This window comes from Papaver somniferum, chromosome 2 (genome assembly GCF_003573695.1).
Source record: "Papaver somniferum cultivar HN1 chromosome 2, ASM357369v1, whole genome shotgun sequence".
NCBI lineage: Eukaryota > Viridiplantae > Streptophyta > Magnoliopsida > Ranunculales > Papaveraceae > Papaver > Papaver somniferum.
In genome coordinates this window covers 130,084,208-130,091,640 of record NC_039359.1, presented here as the reverse complement: position 1 = coordinate 130,091,640, position 7,433 = coordinate 130,084,208, and the positions used below count along the sequence as shown (strand labels likewise).

The 7,433-nt window shown below is 36.8% G+C and overlaps 1 pseudogene; it reads left to right on the top strand.

Annotated features, from left to right (window-relative positions):
- Window positions 1-513: 513 nt before the first annotated feature.
- Window positions 514-3,477, top strand: LOC113349117 (annotated as a pseudogene).
- The last annotated feature ends 3,956 nt before the right edge of the window (window positions 3,478-7,433 follow it).

Below are 7,433 nucleotides of genomic sequence, written 5' to 3'. Positions count from 1 at the left end.
ATCCTCATAGTTTTCATATGTATTTTTTAACTTTTATTCCATTGGAGTCTAATTTTGTTAACCATATAGAGAAAATATTGAGCAAAATCTAAGGCAGTTTCCTTTTCTGATGATTCAATTCAGGAAAAATTATAGGAAGTTTGGTTTATCTTATTCCCATCTCAATTCTAGTATTTGATTATTAATTTTAAGTAAAACTTGTGTATTATTACTACTTTCTTTTTATTTTTAACAATATATATATATAATATATATATTTGTTTGTAATATTCAAGGCCCTCCAGGCCCTACCCGCCCGAGCCCAAATTACAAAACAGGCTTGGGTAGGCCATGGGTACTAACTGTAGATAAATAACCCTGCCCGCCCGACCCTTTTAATTTCATGGATAAAAGATGTTCCGGCCGCCCTATACCGTCCCATTTAATAAATAGGTCGGGCTGCCCGGCCCGGCCCAATTTACACCCCTACTCACTCTATATAAAGTCTTCAAGGACTTGACTTATGACTCCCCCTGTTCTCTTTATTATTAGTATTCCTTCGCTCCTAAGAGTACTACTCTCCAGAAGTGATCATCGTTTCGTTTTCTTCAAAAAAAAAAGTATGGTGCGTATAATTTTACTTTTGAAGATAAAAATTGACCTTTGAATTGATTGTATATTTGTTTTTGCTCGTGAATTTTAGGGTTTTGGGGTATTTGATTATTTGGGTGTATTTTATTACTTCTAATGGTATCACCTTAGCTCCTAAGCAATTTTGACATGATTTTTTGTTTGATCTTTACTGTTTTTATCACTGATCATGAACTATTCAACTTGTTTAATATGATGTTGTCTCTTAAATGGTGTTTCTTATATTGAAATTAGGATCTTACTCTTGGCATATCATTTTTTTTCCATTTTTAGCATTACTCAAGATTAATATCTGTATGTTGAAGAGTATTACACATAATTGCAGTACTTGTTGTTGGTTTTGATTTTGATTTTGTACTTTGGTCTGTGTTCTGTGTGTTATGTAGATGACTTGTGCTATATGCAACTTAGCTACGGAAGTAGTAGATGGAAACCCCATGTTCACTGCAGAATGCTCTCATTGCTTCCATTTCTCATGTGTCGTTTCAAATGCCAAGAGTGGAAGCCAGACCTGCATCATTTGCCAAACCAAATGGAAGGTTAATCCTTTACAAGGTGCTACTTCCACAAATCCCCTTCAGCAACAGCAAAGGCTGCTGAGTAACGCGCTAAATCCTTCACAAGGTACTACTTCTACAATTCTCTTTCAGCAGCAGCAGCAGCAGCAACAGCAACAGCAAAGGATACTAAATAACGCGCTAAATACTTCACAAGGTACTACTTCTACAATTCGCTTTCAGCAATAGCAACCGCAAAGGCAGAAACAGCTTCTTCAGCAACAGCAACTGCAACAGCTCCTTCAGCAACAGCAGCTGCAAAGGCAATTAACTCACATCGGAATTTTTTTACAAGGTGCTGCTACTTCTACAAATGTCCTTCATCGACGGCAAAGTCTAGTGACTAGCATGGGAAGTCCTTTACAAGGTGTTGTTAATTCTACAAATCTCCTTCATCAACAGCCAAGGCAATTGACTAACCTAGGAAATGGCCTGGTAAATTACGCAGCCAATTGGGAGGGTAGACCTTTCCAGTTAGGTGCTAATTCACTAGATCTCTCTAATAAAAGGGTAAGAACCAACATGGAAGCATACCATCCTTTGGTAACAAATGCACCTTTGCCTGTAAATATCGGAACGTTTGAGTCGAATGTCTTAGGCTCAAGATCTCTGAATTTTGGGGTCAATGAAGATTCCTTGGATTCACAACCTCAATTTACCTCTAATAGCTCACCATACATTGATATCAAAACGTACCCAGAAATGTCAGCTGTTCAACGATCAATTATGAAAGAAAACTTCAGTGTGCTGATTAATCTTAAAGCTCTTCTTACCGATAATATGCAAGATAATGATGCCGCACATACTTCTCAGAGTTGTCGTGCTCCAGTTGACCTTGTCACAGTTCTTGATGTAAGTGGTAGTATGAGGGGCTCCAAGATTGAGTTGTTAAAGCGAGCCATGAGGTTTGTGATAGAGAACCTTGGCCCTTCTGACCGGTTATCTATAGTTACTTTCTGAACTTACGCCAACCAGCTCTTACCTCTTCGTCGGATGAATGTCTTGGGAAAGCAGCATGCACTGTCAGCGGTAAACTTCTTGGCAACCGGTAATGGGACTCATATTCTTAATGGACTAAGAATGGGTGCTTCAGTGATTGATTCCCGAAAAGAAAAGAATCCCTTTTGTAGTCTCATGCTGTTATCAGATGGGAAGGACACATCTAACGATACAACAAGACTCCAAAAAAGTTTAACCATGATTAAGGTTCCTGTGCATACGTTTGGTTTTGGTTCTTGCCATGATCCTGTCTTGTTACTCTCAATTTCTGAGGGCTGCAAGGGAACATTTTCTTTCATTGAAGCTGAGGGGTTCATACAAGATGCTTTTGCTCAATGCATCGGTGGACTTCTTAGTGTAGTTTTGCAGGACGTTCAAGTACATGTTCAGTCTGTGCACCCAGATATACGTATTGGTTCACTTAATGCAGGGAGTTATTCAGTGCTTTTAACAGATGAGAATCAAACTGGATTCATTGATGTTGGGGATTTGTATGAGAACGAAGAGAAGGGTTTTCTCATCTCGCTAAATGTTCCAACAGTAGGAGGTGGAGACTCCAGTACTGAGACGGAATTAGTTAACGTGGGGTGCATTTACAAAGACCCTTTCACAAAACAAGTCAAGAGTACAACAATTAAGAAAGTTAAAATTCAGAGGCCTGAGATTGTGGAGGAAGGATTCGTCGTTGTGCCTATTGAGGTAGACCAGCAAAAATGTCGGCTTCGAGCTACTAAAGCAATGTCAGAATCACGTGATGCTACTGAGAAAGGTGACCTATCTAGTGCATGGTCTATCCTGGAGAGTTGTCAAAAGGACCTGTCAGAAACAACTTCTGCACGTACTGGTAATCAATTATGTGCAGCATTAGACTCAGAGCTCAAAGAGATACGGTCAAGAATGGAGAACATGCAAATATATGAGTCATCTGGGAGGGCTTATGTTCTTTCTGGAATAAGTTCACATTCGGGGCAAAGGGCAACAACACGAGGAGATACTTCTAGTGATAGCTCAGGCTTTGTTCGTGTCTACCAGACAAAGTCAATGGAAAACATGGTGAGCAAATCTCATACGACTGGTTAGTGCTGCCTTTTTCTTTCCGTCTTCACTTATCTAGTCAGGTTTTCCTTTTTATCTTCTTGATAAAAGTTCAGTAGATGGCTGGCATTCTATATTGCCTCCGTAGTTTTTAGGTTCTTCTGTAGATGAATAAAGTAGAGTTGGGCAACAGATTTGATTAGAATTTAGAAGGATGGTATTTAAGACTTGACCAGGTATTGAAATATTTATTGTTCATAAGATTTCTTGTTTTCAAATATTTATTGAATGCACCAGTAATATACTCATTGTCAGTACTGATATGTACTTGGATCTTTGTTCTTTACCCAGCAAAATGTCCCAGTCGAAACAAGTAAATTCTGGTCCTTAACGGATCTGATTGGTTACTCTCCTGAGCTATTTCTGCGTCAATTACGGTCTCGTCACACTTCCTATACAATAGAACCCCAATGAATGAATAATCTCGAGACTAGGAAAATATATTTGTTTCGCAAAATTATTTGTTTATCGATAAATAAAAATGTATTTATGTTAGTTTCTTACATTTTTTTAAGAAGTTAAATTTTTTTTTATGGAGTCAACTAAAAATGATGAGAATAATTTTGGACCAGATCATAATAGCATCATAAACAAAATGTCTCATTAAACGGTAATTAACATAAAAAATTACTAGAGTAAGATATTTCAGAAGTTGTGCGATCATTCAAAAATATAAAGTAAAATGAAATATATTTTGGTTTAGTTGAAAGAAAACAACAAGCAGTTTTGGATGCGTTTTTGTGAGAAAAAATGACTTTTTATATTAATTTTATCCCGATTATATTGTCTGGAATATAAGAAATCTCCAACAAATTGTCTCTCAGAAAACATTTAAAAGAATACATCTACGGGAATCTACTGGAATTTAAAGTACCGCAATCCAAACATGTGTTCGAAAGTGCCATATTCCTAATTTTTTCCGTATGTCAATGTGGAAAGTGCAATATTTCTTTTTGGCCGGCACGCAAACTTTATATGGTCTTGTTTATACGGAAAGAGCAGTTCTACACTCACCGTGATTTTACACCGTGAGATATACTGAGGGGAACATGCTCTTGGGACCCACCACCCAGGAATTTATAGGGGTCCGGCTTTTATGTCTCACTCGATACATATTGGGGTGGATATCCACGATCAATCTAGAATTTAATACGTAAATGCTAATTAAAGGTGAATGATTAGACCACATCCCAGTACCAGGTTGACAATGCAAGTCCAAGATATGTGTCTAGGCGAATGTACATGAAGGGCAAAAAAACAAAAGAAAACACACAAAAGTGAAGAAAAGTACTTGGGACGTTTCTTAGCTACCTCGCCTAGTCACGCCATCCTGTCATGATAGACTCCCTTTTTTTTCAATTCACTCGGTGTCGATGGTTGTAGTTAGATGATCGATCAAAATACTGCCAGGTTCAACATGAACATGAATATTGCTATGCTCAGTCATAATAGCATAAGAATTGTTTTTTTGAAACTTAAAAATTGAATTGAAGATCAAATAGTGTTTACATAGTTTGTATCCTCACGAAGTTGATTAATAATTTCATATGGAGGAGCTAAAAGCCAAACACCACAAATAAATTGAGTCCTAGCTAACTTAGAAAGAGAATCTGCTACTTTGTTTTTCCCTTTGAGCACATAGAAACATTCCCAAGAGGAATGAATGCTTAATAAGTTTTTTGTATCTAAGATTAAGTTGTGTATTCTCCGATCAATGTTAAGAGAAACTCCCAAAACAGCGTCCACTACAAGCTTTGCATCCAGCTCAAAAATCACTTTCTTCAGCTTCTTTTTTAATGCTCAATGCATTGCCTTCCATAAAGCTTTACTCTCAGCTTGTTCTGGACTACTTGTAGTAATTAGGTAGATGCATTTTGATCCATGATGTGTACCTGCAAAATCGCGAAGAATTAGTCCAATGCCTCCAGCTTTATTTTCTGCAAGATATGATCCATCAGAATTAATTTTAAAATAACCAGATGAAGCTGGCTGCCAGTGAAGATTGATCCTGTTTTATGGAACTGGAAGTCTATGGTTTGTAACTGGTTTGTTTTCTAAAACTGCAAATTCTCTTCTGCATTTCTGGATGATGCTTTCAGGGGTTAAGGTGGCTCCTTTGAAGACCTTATCACACCTAGCAGTCCATATACACCAAGATACAATTCCTATTTTGCAAACTTCAGTTTCTTGAATCTGCCTTGCTATAAACTTATCAAACTATCCACATATCCAATCTTCTAGATTACTTCCTTGCAAAATATGAATTCCCAGAACCGCAAACCATACTTCTTTAGATAATGAACATTCTAGAATAATATGATTAGCATATAAAAGTTCATGAGAACAGAAGCGACAGCTGTAATCATCATCTTGAATCACTTCCAGCAGCTTGTCTCTTGTTGGCAGGATCCGTTTCACACATTTCCACATGAATCATTTAGTTCTAGGAAGTATAGGTAACCTACACAGTTTCTTAAAAATTCCCTGCATCCTTGTACCCACTAAGTAATCTCCATTTCTTTCTTTAAGCATTTTGTTATAAGATGACTTTAGTATAAATTTTCCACTTTTTTCAAGGGTGCCTACCAGCTTGTCTTCTTGGTGACCGTGGGTAGAGATTTTCAGAATTAAGGTAGCAGTATGTGAATCAAATAGAGATAGGATTAAACTTGAATTCCAACCATCATTATTTGCAGAGAATAAATGGTTGGCATAAGTATAATCTTGAGAGTGAGAAACACCAGCCTTAGGCTTTGGAGGAAGATCCAGTTCAGGAATCCATCTATGATGTCGTATCATAATTTTTTGCCCATTGCCTACACTCCAGTAGCTATATTTCTTGATGAAGAGAAGTTCATAGCTAATACTTTTCCATGACTAGGTTGAATTATCATTATCTGAAGCATTGAAAATGACCATCTTGAAAGTATTTGTCTTGAAATGAGGCAGTACAAATAGAAGTAGTATCAGAACATAATTTCCATGCAGATTTTGCAAGGAGAACTCTATTGAATAAGTGCAAATCTCTGAAACCCAGGACTCCTTCTTATTTTGGATTATTAACACTCCTACAGCTTACGAAGTGCCTTCCTCTATTAGTCTTCTTGTTTCTCCAAAATTTTTGTTGAATGGAGTTTAGTTGATCAATTGTGTTGTCTGGTAGCTTGAAACTGGTCATATGGTGAACTGGAACTCCATTGGTTACATTCTTGATCATAACTGATCTACCGGCTTCATACATATATGAACCCTTCCATCTTGAGAGTCTGTTTTTCATCTTAGTAATGAGACTGGAAAAGGAATCTTCTTGTTTCTGCCTACAAAAAAAGGGAGACCTAAATATTTTTATTCTTCAATGTTTAGTTTTCTAACTTGAAGAATTCAACTAATGAGATGACAAGAAAAAAGACTCATGTTGTTGCTGAAATAAACTGCAGATTTATGAAAATTTATAAGTTGGCCGGAGCAGGTACTAAAATCTCCAATCAGCTGAAGAAGCTTATTTGCTTGCATCTGATTAGCTTTACAAAAACGTAGGCAGTCATCTGCAAACAACAAGTGGTTAATTTTTGGAGCATTTCTAGATATCTTCATACTTGTTAACATATTAATGTTTTCAAAATGATTCATTTGTCTTGAGAAAGCCTCTATTGGAAAAATAAATAGATAAGGAGATAAGGGATCTCCTTGTCTAATTCCTCTTGTAGGTTTGAAAGCTTTAGAGGGAGATCCATTAACAATAATTTCCACCTGAGCAGTACTGATACACTGCATTATGAGATGACAGAATAATGTTGACCATGTGTTTTTTAAGTCTTAAAGCAATTATTTTTGAAATAAGATTGTAGATTGTGTTGCAAAGAGAAATGAGCCTGAAATCTTCTGGCTTGTGTGCTGAAGTTGTCTTAGGAATTAAAGTAATTCTGGTATTTTTTTAGTTTCTTTAGAAGGAATCCAGAACTAAAGAATGATTGAACTGTTTTACACACATCATCTTGATCTGTCTGCCACTGAGATTGATAAAAACCTGGTGGAAAGCCATCGAGTCCTTGGGAGGTCCAAGGATCCATTAACTTTAGAGCTTGGTGAATTTCTTGGTTTGAAGAAATGGAAATTAAGGATGCATTGTCTTCCTGTGAGATGCCAGAAGGA